This window comes from Phyllobates terribilis, unplaced genomic scaffold (assembly GCF_046119375.1).
Source record: "Phyllobates terribilis strain yellow unplaced genomic scaffold, ASM4611937v1 Scaffold_11__3_contigs__length_659146591, whole genome shotgun sequence".
Classification (NCBI taxonomy): domain Eukaryota; kingdom Metazoa; phylum Chordata; class Amphibia; order Anura; family Dendrobatidae; genus Phyllobates; species Phyllobates terribilis.
The window spans coordinates 623,642,350-623,664,013 of record NW_027362771.1 but is presented as its reverse complement, the minus strand read 5'-3'; the positions used below and the strand labels follow the sequence as shown (position 1 = coordinate 623,664,013).

The 21,664-nt window shown below is 47.6% G+C and overlaps 1 protein-coding gene and 1 pseudogene across 1 annotated transcript in view; one reads left to right on the top strand and one right to left on the bottom strand.

Annotated features, from left to right (window-relative positions):
- Positions 1 to 20,268, bottom strand: part of LOC141167149 (uncharacterized) — a 1,037,600-nt gene extending 1,017,332 nt beyond the window's left edge. The window contains exon 1 of the mRNA XM_073654537.1: positions 20,132 to 20,268. The gene's annotated coding sequence lies outside the window, so the exon portion shown is untranslated. The remainder of the gene's footprint in view (positions 1 to 20,131) is intronic.
- LOC141165646 (uncharacterized) lies at positions 1,122 to 2,818 on the top strand (annotated as a pseudogene).
- Positions 20,269 to 21,664: the final 1,396 nt, after the last annotated feature.

Here is a 21,664-nt window from a genome sequence, read left to right as displayed (position 1 = left end):
GCACCTGCAGTTTTGCTCTGCTCTGCTTGTTCACCGCACCTGCTATTTTGCTCTGCTCTGCTTGTTCATCGCACCTGCGGTTTTACTCCGCTCTTTTTGTCCACCTCCCCGGCGGTTTCGCTCTGCTCTACCCCGCTTGTCCTCCGCGCCTGCGGTTCTGCTCTGCTAGTCCACCGCACCCGCGGCTCTGTTCCTGTATCCCAGTCTGTACTGGTCCCTATCCAGCCTGCGTTCCTACCTGCCAGTATCTGCCAGTCTGCATTCCAGCCGTGCCTGTCAACATCCGCCTGTCTGCATACCAGCCGTGCCTGCTAGTACCCGCCTGTCTGCATACCAGCCGTGCCTGCCAGTACCCACCTGTCTGCATACCAGCTGTGCCTGCCCATTCCTGCATTCCCCGGTGTTGGTCAACAGCTGTGACCGGGGTCTGACCTGGAGTAGCACCTGGTCCCTCTGCTCGGTTCCTCCCTGGTTCACGGAGTCGACTGAGCCGCCGTGCGACCTTGGTCGGACCGAGTTGATACTTAGTCATGTCCCTCCAGGCACTCCTCGGTTCATGGTCCAGTGGGATCACTAACCACGCTCATGCCAGTTAGTCCGGGCATGAGCGTAACAGTTTGCACACACTGCAGCAGAAATTTTGTCTAACTCCTCCATACAGATCTTCTCCAGATCTTTCAGGTTTCGGGGCTGTCGCTGGGCAACATTGAGTTTCAACTCCCTCCAAAGATTTTCTATTGTGTTCATGTCTGGAGACTGGCTAGGCCACTCCAGGACCTTGAAATGCTTCTTAGGCTGGCATCACATTACACATGGACAAAATCATTCTGATTCTCAGTGCCGAGAGTCTCACGATTGTTGTCCGTATGGTAATCCATGTATAATGTGACAGCAATGCGATGCTGCGATATTTTCTTGCCTATGTATCCGTATGACATCCATATGGCCTCACATTTTCCACTGATTTTTCCAATGTAACGCGAAATTTAAATTTAACACCCTCAATGGTTCGAAACTTATAAAAACCTAATAAACAAGGCCACACACTGGGTCCACAAGAAGATTTGTCTTCAAAACTTTCACACATACCCCTGCTGGTGTTGTCCTGCTTTGCTTAGAACATGTCTGACAGGCTTCCCTTAAATACAACTGAGCGGGTTCTTTTACATTGGGTCTTGTCTCAACGATTTGGAGAGTCATACCCAGTTATTGTTGATCCGAGTAGGTGGAGACAAATGTGGGTCCATCCACTTTTGACGCGACGGGTCACTAAAGGACATTTCCACCGTCTATATGGGGCTCTACGCAGCCATCCTGACAAGTTTTATGGCTACTGTCGGATGAACATCTCCACTTTTGATATTCTTTTGGAGGCCGTGAGACCTGGAATAACATTCAAGGACACAAATATACGCAAATGTATTTCCCCAGAGGAGCGTCTTTTACTTACATGACGGTATGTATTTTTTTTTTAAATGTTTGGATGTATTCCTTACTTGCTTTAATGCTTGTTCCGCCCATACGTTGTTTGAAAATATAGTTTGATACATAATGCATATTTATTTCAAAATGTTGCTGTTTTTGGTCATTATCACTCCCTGATGTCATTCCCAACTGTCGTATTCTTTAGCATGTTTTTCAGATATTTACTAGTGACCAAGTGGTTTTTATGTTTTTCAGCTTTAATTTTCTTAAGGTAAATTGAAATTAGTAGATATATGAATGACATCTCGTTGAGTATATGTTTTTATTTCATGCCTCACAACTTTACATTATTCTCATGGGTCTGACATATTGTTGTTTATTGTGATTTTTTACTACACTGGTAATGTTATGTGTGTAGATGTTATTTATATGTTTGTAAGTAATGTTAATTTTTTGGCCAGTGGTTAATTTATTCTTTGTTTTCTTAAAAATAATTTTTGGTTTCTATTCACCGGTATATCGTATGTGGCACTTCATCTTGAATTTCTTCTTGGAAAATCTACCATCTCAGGCATTGTACGTCAAACTTGTACAGAAATCTGGTTATGTCTTCAGAATTCTATTATGCCTGAGCCCAAACAAGAAGCCTGGCTGCGGATAGCCGAGACTTTGAGGAAACATGTCAGTTCCCTAACTGCTTTGGATCCCTGGATGGCCAGCACATCTGCGTTCGTAAGCCGTCAAACTCAGGGTCCCAATATTTCAAGCATAAGCAATTTTTCTCTGTTGTGCTGCTGGCCTTCGTTGGCAGCACAAGCAGGTTTATAATTGTTGATATTGGGGCCTATGGAAGAACTGGAGACTCCAGAATGTTCAATTCTTCCATCATGGGTCGGCGGCTGCGAAGTAATGATTTGTATATCCCACCCCCACGGGTTCTCCCCGGATCACGTCTGGAAGCAGTTCCTTTTGTCATGGTTGGTGATGAGGCATTTCAACTGACGTGCCATGTAATGGCTACGGAGAGCCTTGGACCACCGGCGGCGAATTTTTAATAATCGCCTATCATGCGCAAGAAGAATGGTGGAGTGCGCCTTTGGCATTCTATGTGCAAAATGGAGGGTTCTGATATCAGCCATCCAATTAAGTGAAGCTAATGAACTACAGTGGTTAAGGCCTGTGTCATCCTTCATAATTTCACAAGGATCCATGAATGTGCACCTATAGATGATAACGCTGATGATGTACTAGGTAATGCCAGACCTACAAGTCATGTTCGCAATCCTCGTCATCAGCCCTCTGGTCTCAAAGTTTGGCACATCTTTACAAATTATTTTGTGTCACCACAGGGATCTACTTCTTGGCAAGGATCTACTCCTTGGCTATGTTTTAATATCCCTGTTTTTTGTTTAACAATATCAATTAAATGTTCTTGCCTCAAATTGATGATGCCAGTTTATGTCACTAAGCATATGTGGCGCCCCTGCGGGTCCAGTTGCCACAGAGGTACTGCGTCTCATCCAGAGGTGTGGTACCCCACTCTCGGGTAAGGAGGGAGCACTACTCGGAACCCATACACCTACATCCAACTCTACACCACTCCAGACCAGTAGGCGGGGCAAGATGCACTTGTTCACTGCTGAGCCCTGTCCCTGGCTGGAAGGGGGGGACCAAGAGAGGGGGAACCATGTAGTGAGTGTGGGTGGAGGAAGAAGTTCAGTGGAGCACAGAGGGTAGGAGTATAAAAAGAAGGGTAGAAAGTTCCAGAAGAAGTTCAGAAGGAGTTTTGCTCAGATGAGCAGTTCAGTCCAGTCCTGCTTAGGAGAGCAAGGACGGAGTTCTGAGAGGAGTGAGAGAGGAGAGGGGCCCAGTCAGAGAGGCTCAGGAGAAGGAAAGTGAGGAAAGAAGACAGGAACAGTGAGGAGGGCTTCAGAGAGACAGAAGGGATCCCAGGGGCACAGCGTGTGCAGGATGCCACCCATGCGCCCGAATTCACGCTGACGAGGAGGGATCAGGCCGCAGTAGGGGACCGGCCCCAGCCTAGTGGAGTACTTTAGGTCTCCGCTAGCAAACCAGAGGTTGCAGCATTTCAGGTGCTGTAGCCACACTCCACACTTAATCGCCGAAAAGGTGGCCATAGAGGACTGAGGGGACACAGAGGACGTCGCCCGACAAGGCCAGTGGCCACTGGCTTAGGACACTGGGTGTGAGGCGCAGGGCAGAAGGGTGAGAGCCAGCGCAGAGAGACAACCTGGAGAGGTACACAGAAAGGGGTTCCGTTCAAGTGCCTCCAAGGTATCTGAGAGTTGGCTGGATCACTTCCCTGGAGGACACAGGACGACGTGGGCGGTTATAACCTGGCCATTGTAACTTGGAGCTGCTTAACAACTGTAAGTAAAACCTGAAGACTGCACCCCACTGTGTCCTTGACTAATTACTGCGTCACCAGCCCTGCACCACACTGTCCCTGCCGGCAACATCTACCTTTAAAAATCACCATATATTACACTGGAGCTTAGCTCTGCCCGTGGAGAGCTGAACAAACTCTGCTACGTCACCATCAGCTGCAGTGGATCTGCACCACAGTGGCGGCCCCATATAGCCACATACCACGGGTGGCGTCACAAACATTATCCCCAAAATCTTTATTCCACTTTTCTCTTTAATCATTTGACCGCCCTTGGGCCACGGACTTGGTCAGTGGCATCGTGACTACCCCAGAAAAGGACCAGCCCGCCTACCGAGTACCCCACGGCCCCAGGGGCGCTCGTCATATACCTTCTATATCTCTGCACCATACATTAAGTATTAAAAATGACAACACTCATCAAAGTAAACTTAAACCTTTATAACCAACATGGTTCTTTGGAGCCAAAATGGGCATATTTCAGGCTTATGCCAAAATAGGCAAAACAAACATTTCAACATGAACATAAATATAAAGGATACAATTCCATAATAAAATATTGTTTACAAATTTTTGGTTTGAATGTGGTGATGATGGTGGTGGTATAGCATGACTTGTTTGATGAAATTGGCTGAGTGGAATGTTTTGACCCTGGGAGGCGGATGAGGCAGGACTACCGGTCACGTGAGGATTTATTTATGGGTCCTGCTGAGGGACATGGTATTGCCCACTTGGGTAATGGTAGCCCAAATCAGGCATATTTGGGTTTACCATTTGGCTAAACCTCCCAGAATGGCCATGTCGACCATACCCATGTTGAGACCACTCTCCTACAGTGGGTATGTTTAAGTGGCCATATTGGGAAGGTGCTGATGGAGGTTGTGCAGAATGTGGTGGTGGTTGTGTTTGGTGAGGTTGGTAAAATCTTTGCTGGGGTTGAGGTGATTGGATCCGTGGTGGAGGAGGTTCTGGAAGGACTATAGGCTCTTCATCCACACTTCCAGGCATACGTACAGTACAGACCAAAAGTTTTTCATAGTCATAAAAATACAGAAAAATCTTTAAATGAGAAGGTGTGTCCAAACTGTTGGTCTGTATTGTAGGTGGTTGTCGGTGGACATCTGCCATCTTCCGGGGAAGCTGAAAACTAGTCTTGGATTGTTAAGGGCTTCTACTCTCCAACAGGGTCCAAGATCGCCTCAGAATCATATGCTGTGTCCCTGTCTCTAAGGTTGGACTCAGTTCTGTTGATTTATTTAAAAAAAATGAATTTTTGTTTTACACATTTAAAGACCCAAGACAAACATGCACTTACTGTCGGAGTCCCATAATGAGAGCTAGGAAATTCAAGCGGTCAAAATAAATGTACTTCTGCTTTCTGGAGGCTGCTGCACCACTCCTGGCACAATGCTGCCGCTCCTGGCGGAATAATAATAATAATCATTTTTATTTATATAGCGCCAACATATTCCGCAGCACTTTACAATTAATTGGAATTGATCACTGTAGCTGCGCCACCTTCTTGTCACATCTGCCACTGCCAAAACCAAAATAAAGGTGAACATCTTGCTTGGGTGTTGAGTGATAGATTACCTTGTCACCATGCGTACAGTTTGACAAGTGGATTAGCAAACATGTAGTGAACAAAACAACATGTTCATAAATGCTTTATGTACATCTACAGACACAAATGCAGTATGTAATTGTTTTGCACTTACTAACTTCCTGCTGCACCTCTCGTGGACTTTCATCAAAATTGGGGTACATCTGGCAGCATATCCGTCTCTAAGCTGCATCCTTTTTTTTGTGGGCTGCATAGTTGGCATCGTGAGTGTCCGCTCCTAGGCCTACCTGAGAGGCATCCATTTGCACTTTAAAACCTTTCTTGAAGTTGGGGTTGGTGAGAACCCGCTGTCCGCACAATGCCAACTTCATGGACTGGAACGCTTCCTCTGCCTGAGGGTTCCACCGAAACATAACCGACTTATTACCCTTTAAGAGATCGGTCAGGGGTGCTGATCTCCCAGCAAAATTAGGTATAAATCGTTGGTAGTACCCAAAGATGCCGAGGAACGCTCTTACCTGTTTAGTAGCAAGAGGCCGGAGCCAGTTTTGAATGGGTTCGATCTTGCTTATTTAGGGTTTAATAACCCCCTGACCAATCATGTACTCGAAGTACCGGGCTTCCTCGAGACCTATCGCACATTTTTTGGGTTCACTGTTAATCCCGCGACTCTGAGCGAATCCAGCATCTCTTGTACCTGGGACAAGTGGGTATGCCAGTCGGTACTAAAGATGATGATATCATCCAAATACCTGATGCGTACTTCTGGTGAGGTTCTAAGACTATGTCCATCAACCTCTGGAAAGTGACCAGGGCCCCATGTAATCCAAAGGACAAGACAACATAGTGATAGAGACCCTCCAGCGTTATAAAAACGGTCTTTTCTTTTGCCGACTCTGTCAGAGGCACCTGCCAGTAACCCTTGGTCAGATCGAGCGTCGTGAAGTACTGGGCCTGCCCTAGCCTCTCGATCAGCTCTTCTACCCAGGGCATTGGATAAAGGTCAAACTTTGACACCTCATTCCATTTTTGGAAGTCATTACAAATCGTTATGATCCGTCTGACTTCGGAATCATCACAATGGGGCTAGCCCACTCACTTCTGGATTCCTCAATGACTACTAACTAAAGCATTTGTTTCACTTAAGCTATGATGGCTTGCCTCCGGACCTCTGACACATGGTACGGTTTCATTCGCACCCTTACCCGAGGCTCGGTAACAATGTCATGTCAAATCACAGATGTGCGGCCGGGCAGTTCCGAGAATACGTCCGTATTCTGCTGCACTAATTTCTGAGCCCCCACCTATGCTGTTTAGTTAGAGAGTCACTTATCTTTACCTCTCCCCCGGCCTCCTCCCAGGCAGTGTTGGAGGGTCCACAGGCAAAACGACCGGAGTCGCATACATTTCCAGTCTTTCCAGGCTTTAAGCAGATTGACATGATATAACTGTTCAGGTTTCCTCTTCTCGGATTGGTACACTGTAATTTACCACCCCCACTTTTTCCCGGACCTCATATGGCCCTTGCCACTAGGCCATGAGCTTACTCTCTGCAGTGGGCACTAATACTAAAACCCGATCCACTTCTTTAAAGGACCTAACTGTGGCCTTTCTATTATATGCTCGGCTCTGCGCTGCCTGAGCATTCAGGAGGTGTTCCTTACTATCGGCAAGACCACCATGATCCGGTCCTGCATACTTGCCCACATGTTCTATTACCCTCTTATGGGGTAGGTTCCTGTTCCCACATCTCTTTGGCTACGACCCCTAGGATGCCTGCCGTACAATAGCTCAAAAGGTGAGAACCCCATGAAAGTCTGTGGTACCTTGCGGATGGCAAGCATTAAATAGGGCAGCATGGTGGCTCAGTGGTTAGCACTGCAGCCTTGCAGCGCTGGGGTCCTGGGTTCAAATCCCACCAAAGACAACATCTGCAATAAGTTTGTATGTTCTCCCCATGTGGGTTCTACGGTTTCTTCCCACACTCCAAAGACATACTGAATTTAGATTGTGAGCCCCGATGGGGACAGTGCCAATTTTGTGGGTGAAGCGCTGTGGAATTAATGGCGCTATATAAGTGAGTAAAATAAATTAATAAATAAATAGGGCAGTAACATGTCCCAATCCCTCCCACCCTTGGAAACAATCTTTTTTAACATGGACTTGAGGGTTTTATTAAACCGTTAGACTAAACCGTCGGTCTGTGGATGGTTCACTGACGTGCCCAACTGTTTTATTTTTAGCAGCTTGCACAGTTCCTTTGTCACTTTGGACATAAAAGGAGTCCCCTGATGCGTAAGGATCTCCTTAGGTAGCCCAAGGTGACAGAATGTTATGCACACGCCCGGACTGACTGGCGTGTGCAGGTTTAGACCAAGGTTGCACAGCGGCATACGACGCCTGTGCACCAGGGAGGAACCGAGCAGAGGGACCAGGTGCGACTCCAGGCCAGACCCCGGACACAGCTGTTGACCCACACCGGGGAATACAGGAACAGGCAGGTTAGGCTGGCACACTGACTGGTGGGTATAGGCAGGCACGTCTGGTATGCAGACAGGCGGGCACTGGTAAGCACGACTGGTATGCAGGCAGGGGGTACTGGCAAGCACGGCTGGATTGCTGACAGGGAGGCACTAGCAGGTTGGAGCACAGACTGGATAAGGTCCAGTACAGACTGGGACTCAGGAACAGAATCGCAGATGTGGTAGACAAGCAGAGCAGATCGAGGCCGCCGGAGCGGTGAACAAGAGCAGAGCAGGGCGAGGCCGCCTGGAGCGATGAGCAAAGACAGGGCAGAGCGAGACCGCCTGGAGCGGTGAGCAAAGGCAGAGCAGAGCGAGACCGCCTGGACCGGTGAGCAAAGGCAGAGCAGAGCGAGACCACCTGGAGCGGTGAGCAAAGGCAGAGCAGAGCGAGACCGCCTGGAGCGGTGAGCAAAGACAGAATAGGCAGGAACCACCAGAGCGGTGAGCAAAACAGAGCAGGCAGAAACCGCCGGAGCAGTGAGCAAGGCAGGGCAGAGAGAAACCGCCGGAGCAGTGAGCAAGGCAGAGCAGGCAAGAACCGCTGGAGTGGTGAGCAAGGCAGGGCAGAGAGAAACCGCCAGAGCGGTAAGCAAGGCAGAGCAGGCAAGAACCGCCGGAGCGGTGAGCAAGGCAGAGCAGGCAAGAACCACTGGAGCAGTGAGCAAGGCAGAGCAGGCAATAACCGCTGGAGCGGTGAGCAAGGCAGAGCAGGCAAGAACCGCCGGAGTGGTGAGCAAGGCAGAGCGGGCAGAAACCGCCGCAGCGGCGAACAAAGCAGAGCAGGCAGAAACCGCCGGAGCGGCGAGCAAGGCAGAGCAGAAGGTATGGACATAGAGAAAAACAAGAGACAGGTTAGGAGACAGTTCAGACAGGAACTGTTACTGCAACAAATACAGGAACGCGCCAAGGTAAAGCCAAGTTCTGGTTCAGACAATGCAGGAGAAAGGGAAGGTACGGACATAGAGAGAAACAGGAAGCAGGTTAGGAGACAGTTCAGGCAGGAACAGTTACTGCAAAAAATACAGGAACGAGCCAAGGTAAAGCCAAGTGCTGGTTCAGACAATGCAGGAGAAAGGGAAGGTACGGACATAGAAAGAAACAGGAAGCAGGTTAGGAGACAGTTCAGACAGGAACTGTTACTGCAACAAATACAGGAGCGAGTCTGGGTATGCGGCCCCCAGAGGGGGGGAGGAACAGGCTAGGAGCGTGTTCAGACAGGCCTGGAAATACAGCCTCCAGGAAGGCAGACAGGCAGGCAAGAAAACACAGAATAGGACCTGGCACATTCAGAGTGAAAGAGCACACTGAATGAACACGTTGCTCAGGCACCAGTTTCCAGGTGAAGCTGGTTTAAATACCCAGTGACGGACAACAATAGGCTGAGGACGCATTAGGGGTGTGCCCACAACATCTACAAGAAGCAGGAAGAGATCGGGTGCCGCCCTTAAGCAGCCAGAACAGAGGCAAGCAGACAGCATGGAAAGAAGCCAGGCTAGCAGACTGGACTGGTGATCAAGTTTGCGATCTTGCATAGTGGGGGATGGAGCACTATGCAAGAACGCCACCAGGTATGTTAAAAAGAACATGGCAAACAACTTCCGAGCAATAAGTTTATCTGAGGTGTGGCGAAGCGGAATGGCCTCCAGGTAACGGGTGGCATAATCTATGACCACAAATATGTGTTGGTGGCCACGAGCTGACTTGGGCCCCACCAAATCCATCGCAATCCATTGAAAAGGTACCTCTATAACTGGCAGAGGAATCAATGGACTATGGAAGCTTGCGGTGGGTGCGGTCAGCTGACATTCCGGGCAAGATTCACAATACCTCTGTACATTGGCGTAAATCCCTGGCCTAGAGAACCACTGCAAGATACATTCTTGCATCTTTTTAACCACTAGGTGTCCACCCAGCATGTGTGTGTGTGGGCCATTTCGAGTACCGTCCGACGGTACAACTGAGGCACTACCAGCTGTTCCACTACCTAGTCCCATATCTGGTCAACCTGATACAAAAACTCCTGGTTGATCACCATACATGGAAAAACCTCCTCTGCTCCTGGTTGCTGAGTTACTCCATTTACCTCTGTCACCCATTCCTGTGCCCGGGTCAGGGTAGAATCCTGGAGCTGAGTGGTCCCAAACGTTCCCTGGGACACTTCTAGCTCTGGGATCGATGGGGTCTCCTCAACTTCTCCTGTCAACTAGGGGAAACCTATCGAGTTTACACTCTGTCACTAGGTTGGCGACCCCTACGGCAGGTATCCCTGACTCGAGATCTTTGGGTTTTTGTACATACAGGTACATCTCACAAAATTAGAATATCATCAAAAAGTTAATTTATTTAAGTTTTTCAATGCAAAAAGTGAAACTCATATATTATGTAGAGTCATTACAAACAGAGGAATCTATTTCATGTGTTTATTTCTGTTAATGTTGATGATTATGGCTTACAGTCAATGAAAACACAAAAGTCATTATCTCAGTAAAAATGATTTTAAAATCCGAAATGACTCTATATTATATATGAGTTTCACTTTTTGTATTGAAGAACTGAAATAAATAAACTTTTTGATGATATTCTAATTTAGTGAGATGCACCTGTATCTTTATCCTGGGAGGTTTAATCTTACTCTCCCACGAGAACCAAAGCAGGGGTAAATTTCTTCCCAGCACAGTCCCATAAGAAAGGGTCTTTACCACTCCCACCACATGTTTAACCTCTCCGCATGGAGTGGAAAAGCTAACCTCCGCCGTAGGACACTCATTGAGTTCGCCATGACCCTGTCTTTTGCCCTAGTGGGTTCTAAGCCAGAGCTCAATGACCCATGGTCCAAGAGAGCCTCCGCTCGATGTCCATTAACGCGAACCTGGCACAGATGGGGTCCACCCATTGGACGGTCTGAGCATACATCGACAACCGGCGTGTAAACCCGCAATCCATGGGTTCAGCAGTCAGGAGGCAGTTGGCAGCCACATGTCCTGGCTCTTGGCATTACCTGATAGTCCTCGAGACCGATTTGGGGGAAACTGGTCTCCTGCCATCCTCACCCCGCGATAACCCCTCAGTATGGGCTCGGTTGTAACTGTCCCCGGCAGAGGCATGTGGTCCTTTCCCAGGCTCCTGGGCTTGCAGGGGTCGGCATGCTAGTTGCATTGGAGCAGAGTCCCGTACAAAGTCCTGGGTGGCTATATAACACTAGATCAGACTAATCACCTCCTTTAGGTTACCCGGGTTCCCTTGCCCCATTCAACACTGTATGGCTGCTGGCAGAGTTATCACAAGCCAGTCGACCACCACCCTCTCTACCTTCTGGGATGGAGTCAAGGCCTCAGGCTGGAGCCACTTTTTGACCAATTGCAACAATCCATACATCTGAAACCTAGCTGGTCGGGTCTCCACAAAAGCCCACTGGTACACACATTGTACCCGTACATAAGTATTAACCCCCAGTCGGGCAAGGATCTCATCTTTGTGTTTCCCATTGTCCGAGGAATCCTCCCGACTGAGGTCAAAGTAGGCCTTCTGGGCATCTGCCATCAGGAAAGGGGCCACAGCTTCAGCCCACTGAGTAATTGGCAAGCTCTCCCGCACCGCTGTGCATTCAAACACAGTGAGGAAAGCTTCTATGTCATCTTCAGGGCTCATCTTCCTCAACACGGTCCTAACTTTGTCCTGGGCCTCAAAATGGATCGGGATTGGCGTTGGGCCGTCTGTCAGAGCAGCAATCTGTTGCAGAATCAACAGCCGCTGCTGATTGTGCTGCTGTTGCTGCTGCTACTGCTGGGTGAGTACCAACTGCTTTAGTAGCTCCTCCATGTTGTCGGCAGGCCTGGGCTGTAGCTTTGCAGACTTGATCACAAATATGCAGCTTTCAGGGTATGCCTCAGTTCACAGTGCCCGCATTCTCCACCATATGTAGTGCGGCTGTGTTCACATAGTGCAATTTATCAAGTAGTGACCCAAGAGTGTCCAACTTAAAGTTTTTATTGTCCAAAAACTCACAAAATTACAGGCGGCTTTATCCTCCGGATCGCAGCCGGGTCCTCCAATAACGTATGAACTGAAACAACCTTGTTGCTGTCGGAGACGGCACCGTCATATCACTTGTGGGTGAGTCAGTCCGTTGCTTTCACAGGCCTGTGTTCAGCTTCACACAGGCTTGCAATGTAGAGCCTCCTTCTCTGCTGCTGGCATCCTGTAGATCACTCAAAAATAAAAGCCTAGGTTAGGTTTTCTTAAATCTGACTTGGTCAAATAGCTTGACCAAGTCCAAACTTTTTATTTTATTTTTCACTTCAACCACAGCTGTTTTTGTGATTGCAATACACTCCAGCAGGTTCAATGTGCCTCTATGCGCATCCTAGGGGATACATAATGTGGCGCCCCTGAGGGTTCAGTCGCCACAGAGGTACTGCACCTCACCCAGAGGTGTAGCATCTCCTTCTCTCAGGTAAGGATGGAGTACTACCCGGGACCCCAACACCTGCACTCAACACTACACTACTCCAGGCAGGCTGGAAGGGCATTATGCACTTCTTTTGCTGCCCCGTTTCTGGCTGGAGTGGGGGGAACCAGAGTGAGGGGGAACCAAGTAGTGGGTGTGGGTGGAGGACGCAGACCAGGGGAGCACTTGAAGAGGAGGTGTATAAAAAGGGGGGCCATCTTAGGGAGTAAAGTCAGTCAGAGAGTCAGAGGAGGAGAAGTGAGGGGAGCAGGGGCCCTGCAGGAGCTATGCTCGGGAGGCAGGCTCGGACTGTCATGCCCAAGGCTGAGAGAGGAGTGGGAGCAAGGGAGGAAGGCTCCAGGAATTGAAGGGATCCCAGGGGGTACGGTGAGTGCAGGACAGCACCCATATGTCCGAATCTGCCAGGCTTCTGCACTTCCAAGGTGCAGTTGCCACAAACCGCACCTAAGCCGCCGAAAAGGGCACCAAGCAAAATCCGGGAACTCCAAGTTGCCCAGAGGGATCTCAAGGTACCTGATCCGGACTTTGTGTGGTGGGGCACAGGACAGGAGGGAGAGACCCAGCGCGGGAAGTCAGCTAAGAAAGGAACATACAGAGAGGGGTCCCGTTAAGTGTTCTTGAAATACTTGGGAGCAGTGAACCCCTGCCTGGTAAACGCAGCACAACGTGGGAAACGGTCACCTGTATGGTGCCAACTGAAGAACCTAAATAACTGTGAGTAAACTCGGATGACTGCACCCCACTGTTTCTGTCAGTTATTTCTACCACGTTATCGCTCCTGCACTACAACGTCACCATTTGCGCCTACACTGCCCTGGAGCTGTGCTCTGCCTGTGGAGAGCCGCACCAACCCAGCTGCCCTAACATCTACTCCAGAGGTCTGCAGCAGCGCCGGTACCCATTACCGGGAACCACAGGTGGCATCACGAGTAGTGTTGAGCGATACCTTCCGATATCAGGAAATATCGTATCGGATTGGATCGGACCGATACCCAAAAAGTATCGGATATCGCCGATTCCGATACCGGAAACCAATGCAAGTCAATGGGACTCAAATATCGGAATGAAAATAAACCCTTTCATTCCTTGTAGGTTAATTCTACATGAAGGAAAACAACTAAGAATAATGTAGAATGTATTACGCGAAAAGCTGACAATTCATCAGCGGCATACACCGGTACCCGACAATTTACAACAGAAAGAATAGAGCTTCACACATAGATTAGATAGATAGAAACATGTCAGTCGCATATATATGAAGTACAGTGACAGTGTTGCTTACTGAACTTGTCATTTAGTGTAAAGGATTTATTTAAAAAAATAATTGTGTTTTCATGCACTGTCTCTTTAAAAAAGCCGGCCGGCAATTCAGCAGCGGTACCCGACAATTTATAACAGACAGAATAAAGCTTCACACATAGATTAGATAGATAGAAACATGTCAGTCACATATATATGAAGTACAGTGACAGTGTTGATTACTGTACTTGTCATTTAGTGTTAAAATAAAGGATTTATTAAAAAAAAAATTAGCGTGGGGTTCCCCGTAATTTTAGTCTCTAGCGGAGGTTAAGCAGACGGCTGGGGCAGATGTTTGAAGCCTGGGAAGTGGGTAATACCCACGGAGCTTCCCAGACTACTAATATCAGCCCCCAGCTGAATACCTAGCCTTTACTAGCTATTAAAATGGGGGACCCCCCAAAAAAATGACGTGGGGTACCCCCTATTTAATAGCTAGCAAAGGCTAGGCAGACAGCTGGGGGCTGATATTAATAGCCCAGGAAGGGTGCCATGAATATTGGCCCCCTCCCAGGCTAGAAACACCAGCCGTCAGCCGCCCCAGAAATGGCGCATCCATAGGATCCGCCAATTCTGGCACTTAGCCTCGCTCTTCCACGCTGCCCTGGTGCGGTGGCAGGGGGTAATAGGGTTGGGGTTCATGTCAGCGCCAGCTGCCATGAAGCCCAGGTTAGTAATGATGGGCGTCTATAAGACACCCCCATTACTAACCTACAAAGTGTTAAAAAGAAAAAACACACACTGCACCCAGAAAAAAATAATTTATTTGAAATAAAACACACAATTTTATTTAATTCTTAGTTTACTAAAAAAAAATAGTTACCTGTCCATGTTCCTGCGCTGATCTCCCATGCACAGCTGTCACATCTGGAGATGGTGACAGCTGTGCATGGCTGCTGTAAGCTCACGCTGCAGGGAACACGTCCGCTCCCGGCAGCGGGAGCCCCTGACTGAGGTCACCGGAGTGCATTCAGGCAGCGCAGCTCCGGAGACCTCCTTTACGGCACTGCTGTACCGTGGGAATTTCTCACGATACAGCAGGGCTGTAAAGGAGCTAACCGGAGCAGCGCTGCCTGAACTCCGACGAACCCGCTTATGCAATGACGGGGTTGCTTTACGGCCCCGTCATTCTAGCGGCGGCGGTGGTTCAGAGCGGTCACATTCTATGTGGCTGCTCTAAACTGGAGATCTTCGTGGGACAGTCGTGGGCTACTACGGAGGGGTAAGGATAAGGTTGTGGTTTATTATTTTATATTTTATTACAGGAGATCGATGGCTTCGGAGAATTTGGTGTCTAGGTGAGTATAGGTGTAGTTTTTTATGTTTTACTTTATTTTAGGTGGCGATCGGCGGGGACAGGTAATGTATGAACTAATTTATTGTAGGTAACCACTGGCCACCAATGACATGTATTTAAAATTTATTGGGGACACAGTAGGGCAATTTATATAGCAGGTTCAGGCTGATGGGAACTACTGCTCCCGTCGAGCTGATCCTGCTGGCATGAGTGGATGGGGGACAGACATAGGCCGATGGGAGTAGTAGTGTCACATCGGCCTATGTCTGCCTGCACGCACACACCCGCAGACATCGCAAAGACACCGCGCACACTCGCAGACATTGCACAGACACCGCACACACTCGCAGACATCGCACACACCCGCAGACATCGCACACACCCGCAGACATCGCACAGACACCCCGCACACACTCGCAGACACACGCACAGACACCCCGCACACACTCGCAGACACACGCACAGACACCCCGCACACACTCGCAGACACACGCACAGACACCCACACACACCAATCATGACGGGTCTGATGGTCTAGGAGGTGAAGCTGACCTGTGCGGCCGTGGGAAAGTTCATGTGAGTTCATGCAATGCAGTCAAGCATGAACTCACATGAACCCTCTGAGGGCACCGCGGCGACTTCAAATGAACAGCTGATCGGCATCACCTGATACCTCAGCTGTTCATTTGAAATAACCGGCGGGAAAGCGCAGCACAGAATGGGAAAGCCGGCGGTGAAGTCTTTTCACTGCCGGCTTCCCCGCCCGGGTTCTTCGCTCCCCGCTCCTTGGTGCTGCGCTCCCCGCCCGGTCATAACTTACGATCGGGATGGGAGGTGGCGAGGGGAGCGGAGGATCGAGGTGGGAGGCTGCGGGGAAGCAGTATGGGGCTGTGTGATTGTTTAAAAGCCGGCGACTTTTTACCGCCCGCCGGCTTTTAAACAATCAGGAGAAATCTGAGATGGCATTCTGATGACAGGCTGGATCACAGCTGAGCGCTGCCATCCAGCTTGTCATCCTTCAGAGACACTGCAGAGCGCAGGCATTATGGGTGTTATGTTCTGCTACCAAAGCTAAGGAAAGAGAGGAGATCTGTCCCTACTATAAGACTCAGCTGAATCCCTACGATGTAACAGGGAACCTGATCCTGCGATCAGACCTGCTAAAGTCCTAATCTAGTCTGTACGGAGACCTATAGATGTGAGGAGGGAATCCCTACAAGTACTAAGGACTGGGAGGAATATGGGACACCTCCTAACAGAAATAGTAGCAGACAGACGAACAAACAAAATAGATAGAACATAGAGGTCCGTAGACCAAGCAAACTAACAGAGTTAGATACAGAGCACAGGCTAGCTAGAAAGTAGATATACAATGAAGTCCAGCAAAGCCAGAAGGGCGGAGCAGGATTAAATAGGCCAACAAGGTCATGTGACCAGCAAAGGAAAAAAAACCTAACAGCAAGGTTCTAACAGTACCCCCCCTTCTAAGAGGATCCTCCGGATCCCCTAGGACCAGGCTTATCAGGAAATCTCCTGTGAAACGCTCTGATAAGTCTGGACGCGGAAACATCATCTGACCTCACCCAAGAGTTATCCTCGGGTCCGAAACCTTTCCAGGCCACAAGATACTGCAAACTACCTCTATACCGTCTAGAGTCAAGGATGCGAGAAATTTCATATTCCCCGTCCTCCACCACCGGAGGAACAGAGGCAGAGGCGTCACCATCCGACACAACAGCTTTTTTTAACAGAGAGACATGAAAGACCGGATTAATTCTCCAGGAGGTAGGAACCTCCAACCTAACAGCAGATTGGTTGACAACCTGAAGCACCTTAAAGGGCCCTACAAACTTGGGACCCAATTTCTTAGAAGGAATCCTCAACCGCAGATTCCTAGAGGACAACCAAACCATGTCACCAACAGCGAACAAAACCTCCTGTCGTTTCCTATCAAAGTAGTCTTTAGATTTTCTGTTGGCCTCCTGAAGATTACCACGCACATCCGTCCAAACTCTTTCCAAATCACCGGAAAAATTCTCCTCCTCAGGCACGGCAGATCCCAACTTGGAGAACGACCCAAACGACGGATGTCTCCCAGAACAACAAAAAAAAGGCGAACAACCAGCAGAAGAAGATGTATGATTGTTCAGAGCAAATTCGGCAAGTGGCAGAAACTCAGACCACCCCTCTTGATTGTCTGCCACAAAACAACGCAAGAACTGCTCAACATCCTGGTTTTTCCTTTCTGTCTGGCCATTAGATTCAGGATGATATCCGGACGAAAACGACAAATGAATTCCCAACCTGTCACAAAAGGCACGCCAAAAACGAGCCACGAACTGAGGACCCCTATCAGAAACAATGTCAGTAGGAACGCCATGAAGTCTGACAATTTCCTTGACAAAGGCCTTAGCGAGAGTTTTAGCGCAGGGCAGTTTGACGAAGGGAACCAAGTGACACATCTTGCTAAAACGGTCCACGACCACCCAGATGACAGTAAAACCCTCAGAGGAGGGAAGGTCAGTTATAAAGTCCATAGCCAAATGTGTCCAAGGAGCACTGGGGACCTCCAAAGGACAAAGCAACCCCGCAGCAGGAGTATGTGAGGACTTAGATCTAGCACATATAGTACATTGGCGCACCCACTTAATGACTTCCTTCTGCCATCCAGGCCACCAAAAACTGCGACCCACCAGTCTCTTGGTCTCAGAGATTCCGGGATGACCTGCCAACCGAGATTCGTGACACTCAACAAACAAATCTCTCCTAAAGGTCCCAGGCACAAACAACCTCCCATGAGGAGTGTTAGATGGGGCATTCTCCTGAGCTTTAAGAATCTCATCTTCCAAAACGGAGTCTAAAGCAGCTATCACAACACCTTCTTGTAAAATGTTTTCCTCTTTCTCAGCACCGACTATGGGAGAAAAACTGCGAGACAAGGCATCCGCCTTAACATTCTTAGTACCAGGGATGTAAGTAACGGAGAAATTAAACCGCGAGAAAAACAGTGCCCACCTAGCCTGACGGGCATTCAGGCGCTTGGCAGCATCAAGATATATCAGATTTTTATGATCCATAAGAACCTGAACGGGAAATTCCGCACCTTCCAAGAAGTGGCGCCAGTGTTCAAATGCGAGTTTAATAGCCAATAATTCCCGATTACCAATATCGTAATTCAGTTCAGTCTCCGAAAATTTTTTTGAAAAAAAGGCACAGGGATGTAATCCATCCCCGTTATCCTGAGACAATACTGCGCCAACCCCCACAGAGGAAGCATCAACCTCAACCAAAAACGGCCTAGTAACATCAGGCTGCATAAGGATGGGAGCAGAGGTGAACCTCTCCTTGAGATACACAAAAGCTTCAATGGCCTCAGAAGACCACTGAACCGCATCAGCACCTTTCCTGGTGAGATCAGTCAGAGGTTTGACAATACTAGAAAAATTTTTTATGAATTTTCTGTAGTAATTGGCGAAACCCAAAAACCTCTGTATCGATTTCAAACCAATAGGCCTAGGCCATTCCTGCACAGCCTGAACCTTAACCGGATCCATCTCAAAACCTTTGCTGGAGATAATGTAGCCCAAAAAACTAATTCTCTGTACAGCGAACTCACATTTCTCCAGCTTAGCAAAAAGCGAATTGTCCATTAATAACTGTAATACCTCACGCACGCTCCGCCAATGAGACTCCAGATCTGGCGAATAAATCAAAATGTCATCCAAATACACAACCACATTTTTACCGATCAAAGGTCTAAGGATGTCATTAATCAGATTCTGAAAAAATGCAGGAGCATTAGTAAGACCAAAAGGCATAACCAGATTCTCAAAATGACCCACAGGAGTGTTAAAAGCAGTCTTCCATTCATCACCCTCCTTCATGCGCAACAGATTGTATGCCCCCTTAAGGTCAATTTTAGAGAACCACTTGGCCCCCAATAACTGGTTAAACAGATCAGGAATCAATGGCAGTGGGTAAGGATTGCGTACCGTAATTTTGTTAATCTCACGAAAATCCAGACAAGGACGTAAACCGCCGTCCTTTTTTTTTACAAAAAAAAATCCAACCGCCACAGGAGACTTAGAGGGCCTAATGTGACCGGCGGCCAAACTTGTCTGTATGTATTCCTCCAAAGCCTTCCTCTCAGGAATGGTAAGGTTAAATAAACGACTTTTAGGAAGAGTCGCTCCAGGGACAAATTCAATAGAACAATCATAGTCTCTATGGGGAGGCAAAACCTGCGATTCCTTCTCAGAAAAAACTCTTCAAAAATCCTGAATAGGAACAGGCAATTCTCCCCTATCCAAAGCTGCAATACGCCCGTTACAACACTTGTCATAACATTTATGGCTCCAGGATTTAATTTCACTGGTAGACCAATCCAGTACAGGATTGTGAAATTTTAACCAGGGCAAACCCAATATTACTGGAGAAGGCAAGTTATTCAACACTACCAAATCCAATTTCTCATGGTGAACACCATTAATAGTGAGAGGAAATTCACTGACCTTGAGAGTAATATTCTTCAAAGGGGAGCCATCCACAGAAACCACAGCAATGGGGGATGATAAAGGTTCAGGTTTTAAATTGAGTTTTTCCACGAATCCCCCATCAATTACATTCAGTGTAGACCCGCAATCAACAAACACCCGAAATTCCATTAATTTTTCCTGAGCAATCGTGGAAGCAGCTAAAAATATACCCTTGGAATTTAAACAGGCAATACGGGCATGACTGACCATTTTTTTTTCTTTCTTCATACGAAGCTCACAGCCTTTAATCAAATGACCAGATTTTCCGCAATAGAAACACAAGCCTTCTGAAAAACGACGGTCTTTTTCTTGAGAGCGAGGTGCCACCGATCCAATCTCCATCGGTTCACCACTGTTAGTACACACATTATCATAACCAGAAACTGACATAGCAGAGGATTTGCTCTCATTAACCCTAGCACGCAGTCTTCTATCCACCCGTATAGCTAATTGCATAGCCTGTTGCAAATCCTCAGGTGTAGGATAAGCAATTAGCAGGTCTTTAACCCTTTCACTGAGCCCAGCAAGAAATAGACTTTTCAGAGCAGAATCGTTCCACCCTGTTTGAGTGGACCAACGACGAAAATGAGTACAATATTTTTCGACATTACCTGATCCTTGTTTTAAACGTCTCAACTCAGTCTCAGCTGATGCCACACGATCAGGATCATCATATAATAGTCCTAAAGCAGAAAAAAAACTATCCACTGATCTGAAGCATGTATCACTAGGTTGCAAAGAAAAGGCCCACTCCTGAGGCTCTTTGCGCAAAAGTGACATTATGAACCCTACGCACTGGGATTCATCCCCAGAGGACTTGGGTCTCAAACGAAAATACAATAAGCAAGCATTTTTAAATGAAAAAAATTCTCGATGTTCACCAAAAAATAAATCCGGCAAACATACCTTAGGCTCCAAGAAATATGCTCCAGGACAGTTACTCACGTGCTGACGGAGCTCGGCCATCTCCAGAGAGAGTCCCTGCAGGTGTTTAGCCAAATCCTGAACCGACACCATGATGGAACAAAAAAAAAAAAAAAAAAAAAAAATCTTTCCTTAGAGAATTTGCAGGCTGGACTTACTGTTATGTTCTGCTACCAAAGCTAAGGAAAGAGAGGAGATCTGTCCCTACTATAAGACTCAGCTGAATCCCTACGATGTAACAGGGAACCTGATCCTGCGATCAGACCTGCTAAAGTCCTAATCTAGTCTGTACGGAGACCTATAGATGTGAGGAGGGAATCCCTACAAGTACTAAGGACTGGGAGGAATATGGGACACCTCCTAACAGAAATAGTAGCAGACAGACGAACAAACAAAATAGATAGAACATAGAGGTCCGTAGACCAAGCAAACTAACAGAGTTAGATACAGAGCACAGGCTAGCTAGAAAGTAGATATACAATGAAGTCCAGCAAAGCCAGAAGGGCGGAGCAGGATTAAATAGGCCAACAAGGTCATGTGACCAGCAAAGGAAAAAAAACCTAACAGCAAGGTTCTAACAATGGGAACTTCCGATTCCGGTATTCGATATTGTAAAAGTATCGGAATTAAGTATCGGAATTCCGATACCGCGAATATCGTCCGATACCCGATATTTCAGTATCGGAATGCTCAACACTAATAAGAAGACTTTTACATCCCTGGTGTTTATTAGTATCTGAATCCCTAATACAAGAGCAAGCAAGTCCTGATGAGAGAATCTCTCGGAGGACCAACACGTCAACATCACATTGAATTCAATGAGCATCATGTGATGATTTGTTTCTCCAGTGGTGGTCCAGTGGGAATTCTTGCTGGTAGATTGTCTCAAATATCATAGCTGATCACTGGAGTCAGTAAACATCGAGAGACCATGACATTCATAGTCAAGCAGCTCCCTATTTATTTCACTAGAGATGATCTAAATCCATGGTAGATTATAGTATGTCTCAAAATTTCCTCTTTTCCTGACCATGTTGTTCTTGCTAGACGATGTCAACCATGATACCAACTTCAATGTCACCATATATAATAACCATGGCTTCTAGATCTCACAAATTAGGAAGAATCTGTCATTCTTACTAGCCATTGTCCACATTTGGATCTGGATGTGACGGTACCAAATATACTGTATAGTTTGGTGGTTGAGGTGAAGTATAAGA